We start from the raw sequence: 11,957 nt of genomic DNA, 5'->3' as shown, positions 1-11,957 counted from the left end.
TTTCACCCTCCATTGGGTTTGTCCGCAGTACCACAAGTAAGGACACTTTATTTTAAGCCCTCCATTAGGCTCCGGATGAGACTACACATGCCTTTAGTTCAATACCTGCTGTGCCCATCAGAACGTGACGTTACACTTCTGCGAGACCGTTCCATTGCTCTTCGGCGGTGCGTGATCCTCGCGGCCTGGAAGCGCCGCGTACATGTCACACAAAAAAGTCCCCAGAGGTAGGATCGCACTCCGCAGCAGATAAGTTTGCACAAAACTCTTCTCTATATATATATATATACACATACATCCACTGGAAAAAAAACAAGGTGACAGGGACATTATAGTTAGGAAATGGAATTAAAAGAAACTGAAATTTACTGAAAAAAAGGGTTATAGGGGTGTTATATTTAGGCTCAGGTTTCACTCGTACAAAACCCGTGAAATCCAGCAGTTCTAGTTAGTGAGCTAACTATAACTCGCACCCCCGCAATGCACTGCTTATGACCTTACATATTACATCACTAACAACATGGTCATTGACATCACTGATGCCATCTCAAATGATATAATATAACTGATAAAAGGGTTTTTGAGCTGGGCGCACAGCGTAGTTTAGTGTTTTAAGCAGTTTGTGAGGAACTCCAGAGTATCGCCTTCTGTCTGGAAGCATAATAAATATAAGAGGGTAGCACTCTCAACACTGAGAGATGTCCTCCGGGTTCCGTAAAGGTCCTTACTAGAAGGTTTCGTAGAAAATAGAAAACTTTAATCAAGAAAGTTGTTTGAATATTTATTCGTATATTTTACTCCTTGTTGCATTCACAAGAGTATTCCTTCATCAAATTCCATTTTTGCACTCATATGATCCCAATGCATTTCGGCATTCCAATCATGCCTTCATCTGGGGATATATTCTGTGAACGAAGAAAACGTGTTTGTATTTTACATGGAGTATAGAGTGTTTAATAACTCATTAGTTAACTGTGAAAAAGAGGGGTTTAACTGGACCAAAACGTGCTCAAAATCATAATAAAAAGTGACTGTCAAAATAAAAGGAAGGTATACATTGTGAGGCTGGTATCGCAATCGGTTCGGGCATACAACGTACTTAAAAGTGAGCATGCAAATGAGGATATAAAGTTGCGCGTGGTTTAAAACGCGTGTATCGCTCTGGAGTTTTGAAAAACTCGTGCTCTGACTACCAAGCGTGCCTGCCTCTGATTTCGAACCGTTCTATAGGTTGGATGCTTACCGTGAATGTGCGGAGTAAGTTCCTTAACGCCGACAGTCTTAACTGTGACCGGGTTCGGATGAGGTTGTGACCCGGAAGTATATATAATGAAAGGGTGACGTTGAAGTGAAGCGTGGCGAAAATGTTAAAGGGGACGTGTAAAAATCGTTACATCTATGGGTCAAATTAGTTAGTTGCGAGTAGAAATCGGAGCAACTGTGAATCAAAGTAAAAGGGTAACATGCAGGAATAAACTGTGTGTGAATATGAAGGAAGGTTGAGTAAGATTGTGATACTGATGACATTCCAATCTCAAACATAAAGCATATGGACGGTAAAATAATAATATAAATCAGAGTATATATATACATGCCTAAATGAGAATATAATCAGTGAAAACAATAGATTACTCTCAGTTAAAGTACCAAACTAAAGGTGGTATAGCGAGTTAACCACTCTGCGTATGTAAGGAGTCCCTCCCTATGACCCTTAGATCCACAACTTCCTATTTGGAGTTCCGGAAGAATCTCAAAACCTTCCTCTTTTCCAGAGCTTTTGATGCCTAATCTGTCCCTGTTGTTGCTGTTGCTGGTAATAGCTCCTTTAGCGCCATGAAACCGCTGGGTATAAGCGCGCTAAACAAATGCTTTTAAATTCAAATTCAAATTCTTGAGCTGAAATTACAGCGCATCAAAGGTAACATAGGTATTCCACTCGGTCATTAAGGCCGAGCGGTTTCATGCTGCATAACGTGAAAATCCAGTAGTTTTCTCTTCTCAAGAGTTCAATGTGATTATCTTTACCTTCTTGTTGTTTAATGGTTTCCAAAACACAGTATCGTAATTGGCTGATGCCATGTCCTGCTTCCAAAAAATGCTGCGCAACAGTAGATTTGAGTTGTTTGTTTCTTATGTTAGACTTGTGCTCATTAAGTCTTACTTTTAGTTTCCTTTGGGTTTGTCCAACATAAATTTTGCCGCATGGGCATTTCAACATGTAGACTGCATTGCTGGTATCGCAAGTCGCTGTTGCTCTAACCTTTATTTTGTTGCCCTTCATTGGGTGATTTACAGTATTTCCTTGGATAACACTATTGCAGTGGTTGCAGTTTCTGCATGGGATTGTTCCTTTATATTCAGCGGTGGTTTGATGAGATGTTTTCAAAAGTTCTCCTATGTTTTTTGCTCTAGTGAATGCAAAGGTAGGGTGATTATCGAAGATTTTGTTGAAATCAGGCTCTATTCTTAGGATTTCCCAATGTTTTCTGATGATTTGTTTGAATTTGTTGCTGGATGTTGAATATTTGGAAACTACGGTGATAGAATCTTTATCAGATGTTGGTGTGTTAGACAATAGTTGGCTTCTGGATTTGGTTTCACATCGTTGTTTGGCCTGGTCGAGGACGTGGTGTGGGTACCTTCGGGATTTAAATCTTTGTAGGGTGGTTTGCACCTCTTTTTGAAAATGATCGCTTTCCGAAGTAATCCTTTTGGCTCTGATAAGTTGGCTGTATGGCAGATGGTCTTTCAATGGTTGTGGGTGAAAGCTGGAATAGTGCAATGTATTGTTTCTGTCAGTTTTTTTTCACTCTATACTCCATGTAAAATACAAACACGTTTTCTTCGTTCACAGAATATATCCCCACATGAAGGCATGATTGGAATGCCGAAATGCATTGGGATCATATGAGTGCAAAAATGGAATTTGATGATGGAATACACTTGTGAATGCAACAAGGAGTAAAATATACGAATAAATATTCAAACAACTTTCTTGATTAAAGTTTTCTATTTTCTACGAAACCTTCTAGTAAGGACCTTTACGGAACCCGGAGGACATCTCTCAGTGTTGAGAGTGCTACCCTCTTATAATATAACTGATGACATCATCCAGTGACTGTTTTATAAAAGTTTATGACTGTTAAATATATAATCAGCGGGTGTATGAGTGCCTGTATGGGCGATTCAGGGTGTGTGTGGCTGACTGTATGCGAGTGAATAGGTGTCTCAGTGAATATATGGGTGATTGACTGGTTGTGTGAATGTCTGTATCGGTCTGTTAGTTGGTGTCTAAGTGGCAGTATAGGTGTGTGAGTGGGCATGCGAGTTTCTGTATGTCTGAGTACCTCTATGGGGTTCTGAGTGTCTGTGTGGGTGGGTAGGGGTGTGTGTGACTGCATGTATGGATGAGTGAGTCATGGCTTTATGGGTTAGTTCTTCAAATACAGGTCTTTTTTCATATATAATCAGTTTACTGTGTGCTCTTTCCATTTCTCCTCTTTTTATTTTATTTTGATGTTTCATTAAATGTATTATCTGAACAACGTTAGAATACATTAGTTATCCTATGGATACAATCGGGTTCAATTGATTTATGAACTTCAAAAGATATTGTCTAAATGATATGTACGGAGTCTAAAAACAAAGTCCCTTGTAGACATTTCCTAACTATAACATCCCGGTAACCTTTGGATTTTTCAGTGAATTTTTATGGTTAGGTCTCGCAGACGTAAAAAGCAGGCGTAAGCCTGCTGTCTGCGAGACATCTGTTGCTGGCGTGTTAGAAGGAATCTGAGACGGAGCTCACGCACGAGCGTCGCAGTCTCAGATTCCTCTTCGGGGGCGCGCACGGCACCACACACGCATGCGCATACACAGACTCAATCACACACAGTCACGCATGCGCTCACACATTCCCACACGCACACACTCACCCCCTCCCCCCTCAGGCATACACACAGGCAGGCAGGCACACGCACACACACACACACACACACGCGCACCCCCCTCCCCCACCACCACCACCACCACTCCTCACGGGGCTCACACACACGCACGCGCGCGCACACACACATATACACATATCCCCCCTCCACTCACCGTGCTCGAGTCGCCTCGCTGAGCTCCTTTTCTCCACACGCGGGGCACTTCTGTGGATCTTCACGCTACCTCGGCGCTCTCCCTCCATGATGGGAGCCCGCATCAACGCGCAACACCGGCCTCTTCCGGCCGCGTCACAGGCCCGCCCATGTCACGGGCAAGGATGCCTGACTTCCTGGTTTCGCCCCCGCCAGCAACTCTGCTTCCTGAAAGCGTGCAGCAACCTAGACCGGTAACTTGGGATTGCGGGCAAATTACTTGTTTTACTTGCTGCGAAGTTTGTCGTATCTTCAGGAGTTTACATGGACACCATATACAATAAATTACGTTTTGGGAATTACAGTTTGAAAAAGCCTTTTGGTGAAGCTTTTTGCTTCTTGCCTTTTACCAAAGAAAACAAAGCTATTCTGTTCTAGTCCACACTGTAAGAAGGAAAGAAGTGAAACATTGTGAAGCTATTAACAGAAACGTGACGCGTCTATTGTTAAAGCTATTTGCTCTTTTTTCATATGTTAAAAACTTGCCATGGTTGGGCACATTTTTAATGACCAATCTGTGTGGTCTTTTTTCTGGAAAATTTGGAAAATTACTTTATCATTGGGGCCCCTCGAGGGCAGCATGCGTGCCTCCGTTCACAGCAGAGGTGTTGAAGGCGCGATGCCCCGCCAGAACATTGTCTTATTTTCCTGACTCATCAAGCGCTTCAGCTGCGGCTTCGGTTATTGAACCCCATGCGCGGTGGTGGCTACCGCTGGCACTGTGTTGCAGGAACTGAACCCCACGCAGGCTCCGATTGTTCTGGGTAATGAGGTACTTTTACTTATACCATGCTGTTTGTGTTTAGAGGAGTGGTAATGTCAGCTTATTAGCAGTAGGTGCTCACATCTGCACATGAAATGCGACCTCTGTCCTCCTACCCATCGGACTGTTTAACCCGATTGCGGCTCAGTAGCAATTCATCAAAATCACAAATGCTTTTTATTTCACTTTTCACAAGGATGTCAAGTTTCTCCATGATCAGTTGCCATCAGCCATTCCAGGATTTTTAACGGACAGCATGTTGCATTCTGCAGCGTGTCGTTTTGCTTTTAATACTGTCGCTATGGGGCTCAGTATACCCATCACAAAGTGATATTGGTGAAAAAACAGAAATGGCCAAAGCTGTTAAACATAACACGGAGCATGGCAGCAGCTACGTTTTAGAATTGTACATCCTGCTCCAGTCCGTTCAAAAACGTTGCTTATTTGCAGTTTTCACACAGCTCTGATGATGCACCTTAGGCAAGGGGCTGACACAGTTATTATTTACACAGCTCTGATGATGCACCTTAGGCACGGGCTCACAGCTGTTATTATTCACACAGCTGTGATGATGCACCTCACTCACGGGACTGACACAGTTATTATTCACACAGCTCTGATGATGCACCTCGCGCACGGGGCTGACGCTGTTATTATTTACAGAGCTCTGATGATGCACCTTAGGCACGGGCTCACAGCTGTTATTATTCACACAGCTCTGATGATGCACCTCACGCATGGGCTCACAGCTATTATTCACACAGCTGTGATGATGCACCTCAGCACGGGGCTTACAGCTGTTATTATCCACACAGCTCTGTGGTGGGGTTTGCTGCCCCCAGTCAGGCCAATTCCTCTCCAGAGCCTGCTTTTTTGTCAAACGGACACTGCACAATTGTGACATCGCCCAGTTACCCTGAAATCCAGTAAGTGAACAATCACGTTACGTATAGTTTTGCAACAATAATTTAAGGAAGGGCAGCCCCACCCCTGTGATGCAGTCAGAGGCTCACTACGACAATGTCACGGAGGCACGGCTCCACGAGGATGCGGAAGGAAGGCTCCCTATCGGCCAGAAGCACGAGCCACGAGGGTCCAACGATGACAACAACAACCCCCGAGCTCAGCAGAGATGAAGCATCTCTGGGGCCCAAGAGGCCCCTTGAGGACCGGCCAGCACTGAAGCACAGACCTCCGAGCACCGCACGGGTAATCTGGCTCTGATAGGGTTGGATTGGCATGTCTGGGACAACGGGGCCAAATATAGGACCGCGCCGACCCCAGCCCCCAGAGCGCCGCACTGGCGGAGCGGTCTCTGGGGGCATGGCTTGTGAAACAGGGACCGCATTCCCCAGCGGGAGAACCAGACAGCACACAGGTCCAAGGGCCCGGCATAGCTGTAGCAGGCTCTGGAGAGGAATTGGCCTGACTGGGGGCAGCGAACCCCACCACACGAAGCACAGCCCAGAGCACCGCACGGCTGGGGTGGGCTCTGGGGGCTGAATCTCAATGTCTAGGACAACGGGAACCACCACTGCTATTTCAGCGACACGACCCTCAACCCCAGACTCTTGGGTGAGTACAGGCAAGCATTGGTTTTATTTGTAAAATTGCTTGGTATATTCGAATGCTTTGTTCCCCTTACAAAAACACATACACCCTGGAAAATGGTTTCTATGAGCTGTAAAAGCCTTAAGGTCACAGCCTAGTGTGCCACCAAAAACCACCAGCAATATGTTACAGCATGAGGCACATTAAATACAACCCAAACCTGCCTTAAATACCTATCAAAAATAATTGTAAATTTCAAACTGCCCCCCCTCCCCAATTTATTTACCGGAAACAGCTGGTGTACAGCATTGGATTGAGCACGGCCATTCTGAACCATGCTTTTCACCGTACCACATCTCTCCGGAATACTTCAAATACGTAGTTCAAAAGTGGCTTGTGAATGTGGCTGTGTATGAGCCCTTATGGTAGGGTTTGTAAACCTGTTACAGCATGCTAATTATGCACTTGCCTCACTTTGTGTAAGGGTGGACTCTTAATAGCGGTTAGTGATTTGGGGGTTACATTTTAAAGCCTTGGGCTGTTTCCCAGGTGAGGTCACTTTTTACTTTGACATCTGTTAATCATGAGTGTACCCTCTCGTAGAAAGTTTGGAGTAATATCTGTCCTTGAATTTATTTTCACATCCTTGTGGCTCTGTGTGTGTGGCTCTGTGTGTGTGTGGGCGGGCTCTGTGTGTGTGTGTGTGTGTGGGTCTGTGTATTTGTGTGTGGGTCTGTGTATTTGTGTGTGGCATTTGCGAGAGATTAAGCTATTGGCATAGTAAATGACAATGCCATTTATTTATCTGTTTTCAAAACCAACACATAAATAAACATTTTGTCATTTACAGTGCCAATAGCTCTAACTTTTGCAGAGGCGAGACCGTTGCATTGTAAATGCTTGTTTTTAAGTAGTAGTGGCTTTTGCAGAGTGGTGGAGAAAGGGGGCGTGGCCAATGGCCACCTCTCAGCAATACAGCTGTGTGGGACTTACTGGAGGAGGTCTTGTTGGCCCCTAAGGACCCTCAGTAGCCAGGGGACTTCATCCCTCAACCTGTAGCATGCCAGGAGGCACGATCGCAGAGTGGTAGAGAAAGAGGGTGTGGCTCTGTATCTGGGCCTGTGTCGTTACCCCTCTTCCCTGGGACGAATTTGGCCCCATAGACCCCATTCCCTGGGGCCAGTGCATTTTTAGAATGGGGCGGCGCAGCAACCATCCAGGGGCCATAATCCATTTTATTATTATTCTTTAATCAAAGAAAGGGGGCCACGTGCCTCCCTTTGCCATGGCTGATTTTAGCCACTGGGACCCCATTCCCCGTGGCCTGGCCATTATTATTATTATATTTAATTTATAAAACTAGGGAGGGGGGCTGATTTCGGCCCCAGGGACTCCACCCCTCCTCACTTCCCCGAGTCCTGTCCCTTAAAAAAAAAAAAATAATCATTTTTAATTTGGAGTGGGCTGTGCTGCCTCCACTCCCAGACAGATTGCGGCACCAGGGGCCCCATCGAAACGGGCCTGGCCAAGTACCCTCATCCCACCCAGGGCGCCCATGGGGACCGCGGGGGAGCCTGAAGGCTGGGCTTTGCTAAAATAGCACCCCGAGCATGGGCGGGGAGAAATGTGGCACCCTTGCTGATGGTAGTGAAATAAATGAGGCAGCAGTGGGTCCTTTTTGTGTTCAATAGTCAGCATCTGGATGAGCAGTGACTGGCCCCAGAACAAACATTCCTAGACCTTCCTCAGCACACCTAAATCATGCAGAGGAACATTGTGTTGATGTGTACGAGCAGGAGTCATGGGCGAAGGGAGGGGTGTTAAAACATCACCCACCCTATGACAATGGAGGACTAAAACCCCTTTAAACTAGCAAATCAGACAAAAACAAACAGACTGGGACAGGGACAAGGACAAGGCTGGAGCAAGATGAGAAGGGCGCTGCTGCTGGCATAACCTTAGTGCACACAGCTCCATATGCCCCTCAAAAAATTGGTGGCGTGGGCCCAGCTCGCCATGCTAAAGGCCATCCCTGGTTATGATGTAGATGGAACACTTGCAACTAAGTGTCAAATATAAATAGCACATTAGGGGACCTCAGAGCACTTTACAAAGATAGGGTGAAAGTCAAAAACCATCCTAACACAAAGAATACATGAAAGAGCTATTTTTTAATTGAAGGCTAGCATTGCCAACACTAGTGAAATGTTCTATAATCACATTATATTGTTATCCAGATTGTAGTTTGCTTTGTTTTTAGAATGGCTACAGTGCTGACAGAAAAATACAGGTGAATGGAGATTACATAATTTTATTTGCATACACAACTATGCTCCTCTCATCGTCAATAGTTTCATCTACTTAGGTATTACTTCAGCCATTCATTGACTCAGCAGCACTTACAGAATGAAGTCTAAGTAGAAAAAATCAACAAGCACTTGCAATGGAATAGTCTTGAATTTGTCAAAGTTAGAGCTGTTGGCATTGAAAATAATATTCTTACTTTTGTTTTTTATTTGCAATAGCAAATAGATATGCATAGCACTATTGATAATGGTATAAAAAAGTAAAAGTGAAAAACATTGTCATTTTCAACGCCAACAGCTTTAACTTTAACAAATGTGAGACCTATTGCATTGGAAATGTGATTAGTCTCACATTTGTTTGAGTTATTGACATTATAAATGCCAATGTTTTTTTACTTAGCCATGTATGGTATTGCAGCCTGCAAAGTTGGACTTATTAGCATTAAAAATAGCAATGTTTTCTACCGAGCCATGTTGCAGTCAGTCTCACATTTGTTGGAGTTATTGACATAAATGCCAATTTTTTCTACTTAGCCATGTTGCAGGGTGCAGTACCATGGGACCTCTTTTGGCCACATATGGTACTGCACCCTGCAGAATATATGGTAAATCCACCCTACCTATAATGCATTGCATGCAAGACAGTACCACAAGTACATTCAAATAGCTATGTCCATATATGAAATTAGTAGCTTTGAAATGTGACTAAAGAATTATTATATTAATGCCGGATTAGGTTGTACCTGCGTGGAGCTGATGAAGGGAAATTTATAGAAGGTCTCATATAAATGTGAGATGTGCTAGGGAGTAAAGTAACCACTGTATAGTGCTCTGAGGCTGTATTTAAAAGCTCTGAGGCTGTATTTAAAATGTAGGGAGTAACATGTAACAGGGGTTGTCCTCATGAGAGGTTACAAGAAGAGACAGCAGTAATAAGGAGGGACTACATAGCCTATTGACCAATGAAAAGCCACCATTTAAAAAGATGAGGGACAGTAGCAAATTAAACAGATGGGTGGAGCTTCATGCCCACATCCTGAATACAACATCTTAGTAAGGAACAAAATGATACTCACTTTGAAACATTGGACGAGGCGGAGGCCGACGAAGCCTGTAATCTTATCCTTTTCTTAACGTGGTAAATCTTTAAAAATATTATGGACCATTTATGTAAAGTATTTCTGTATCATGTCTTGGTTCATAAATGTTAAATGCTGATTTTATCCAGTTCAAAGGCGGTGGTCCCTAGTGTAGTTCAAACCGGTGACCCAAAGATTACACCATGTCCTGTGCATGTCCACTATATGGATGGGTTAGGAAAAATTCACTATATGGATGGGCTAAATATTAGCCGGTATCTTGTGACCTCATTTATGCAACTACAGAATGGGCACAGGGCATTTTTACACTAACCCACAAGTATTTGCAATGCAATAGGTCTCGCATTAGGAAAGTTTGAGCTATTGGTATTGTAAATTAAATTTTTTTATTTATGTGTTGGTTTTGAAAATAGCGAAATTAATAGCTTTGTCATTTACAATGCCAATAGTTTTAACTTTCGCAAATGTGACACCTATAGCATTTGTAATGCAAGATGTGTTGTATTTACATGATTTAGATGTATTGATATTACAAATAACAATGGCTTTTAATTTTTTTAAATAATTAATACTTAAATTAAAGGTATTATAATTTATAATGGCAATATTTTAAACTTTTGTAAATAACTTTTGTGAAGATTATGTTCAATGCATTTTATTGTGAAGAAAATCCAAGAACAGAAGTGAAATATTAACATCTTTTTGTGTCATTTGTAATAAAGATTGAAACATTGAGAGAACATATTTGAACCAGTTGTTGTTGAATGGTTGCACACATTGATGCTGTGATGGTGCTGAGTGATGTTGTGGTGGCGACGAGTGATGCGGTGGCGTTCAGTGATGCAGTGGTAGCGCGTAGTGATGTTGTGGTGCCCATGAGTGATGCTGTAGTGGGGACGAGTGATGCTGTGGTGATGCAATAGATAGAGTGAGTGCAATAGATAGATCGATAGATAGAGGGCGATAGATAGAGTGAGGGCGATAGATAGATAGAGTGATGGCGATAGATAGAGTGAGTGCGATAGACAGAGTGAGGGCGATAGACAGAGTGAGGGCGATAGATAGACAGATAGAGTGAGGGCGATAGATTGAGTGATGGCAATAGATAGAGTGAGTGTGATAGACAGTGATGGCGACAGATAAATAGAGTGAGGGCGATAGATAAATAGAGTGAGGGCGATAGATAGATAGAGGGCGATAGATAGAGTGAGGGTGATAGAGTGAGGGCGATAGATAGATAGAGTGAGGGCGCTAGATAGATAGTGAGGGCGATAGATAGATAGTGAGGGCGACAGATAGATAGAGTGAGGGTGATAGATAGAGTGAGGGCGATCGATAGAGTGAGGGGCGATAGATACAGTGAGGGCAATAAATAGATAGGGTGAGGGGCGATAGATAGTGAGGGCGATAGATAGAGTGAGGGCGATAGATAGAGTGAGGGTGATGGATAGATAGAGTGAGGGCGATAGATAGATAGAGTGAGGGCGATAGATAGATAGAGTGAGGGCGATAGATAGAGTGAGGGCAATAAATAGATAGAGTGAGGGGCGATAGATAGTGAGGGCGATAGATAGAGTGAGGGCGATAGATAGAGTGAGGGTGATGGATAGATAGAGTGAGGGCGATAGATAGATAGAGTGAGGGCGATAGATAGATAGAGTGAGGGGCGATAGATAGAGTGAGGGCAATAAATAGAGTGAGGGCGATAGAGTCAGTGCGATAGATAGATAGATAGATGGATAGATAGATAGATAGATCGTGTAATTGTGTGGCATGTAATTATGTGGCGCTGAGTGGTATTTGGAGTGTATGTTGCATTGAGTGCAGTGTAATTATGTGGCACTGAGTGGTATTGTTTGGAGTGTATGTTGCATTGAGTGCAGTGTAATTATGTAGCATCTAATTCTGTGGCACTGAGTGGTACTGTGTGGAGTGTGTTGCATTCAGTAGAGTGTAATTACGTGGTGTGTAATTATGTGGCACTGAGTGGTATTTGAAGGGTATATTGCATTGAGTGCAGTGTAATTATGTGGCATATAACTATGTGGCACTGAGTGGTATTTGGAGTGTATGTTGCATTGAGTGCAGTGTAATTACG

The sequence above is a fragment of the Lissotriton vulgaris genome, chromosome 2_1, assembly GCF_964263255.1.
Source record: "Lissotriton vulgaris chromosome 2_1, aLisVul1.2, whole genome shotgun sequence".
Lineage (NCBI taxonomy): Eukaryota > Metazoa > Chordata > Amphibia > Caudata > Salamandridae > Lissotriton > Lissotriton vulgaris.
This window is presented reverse-complemented; position numbering follows the sequence as displayed.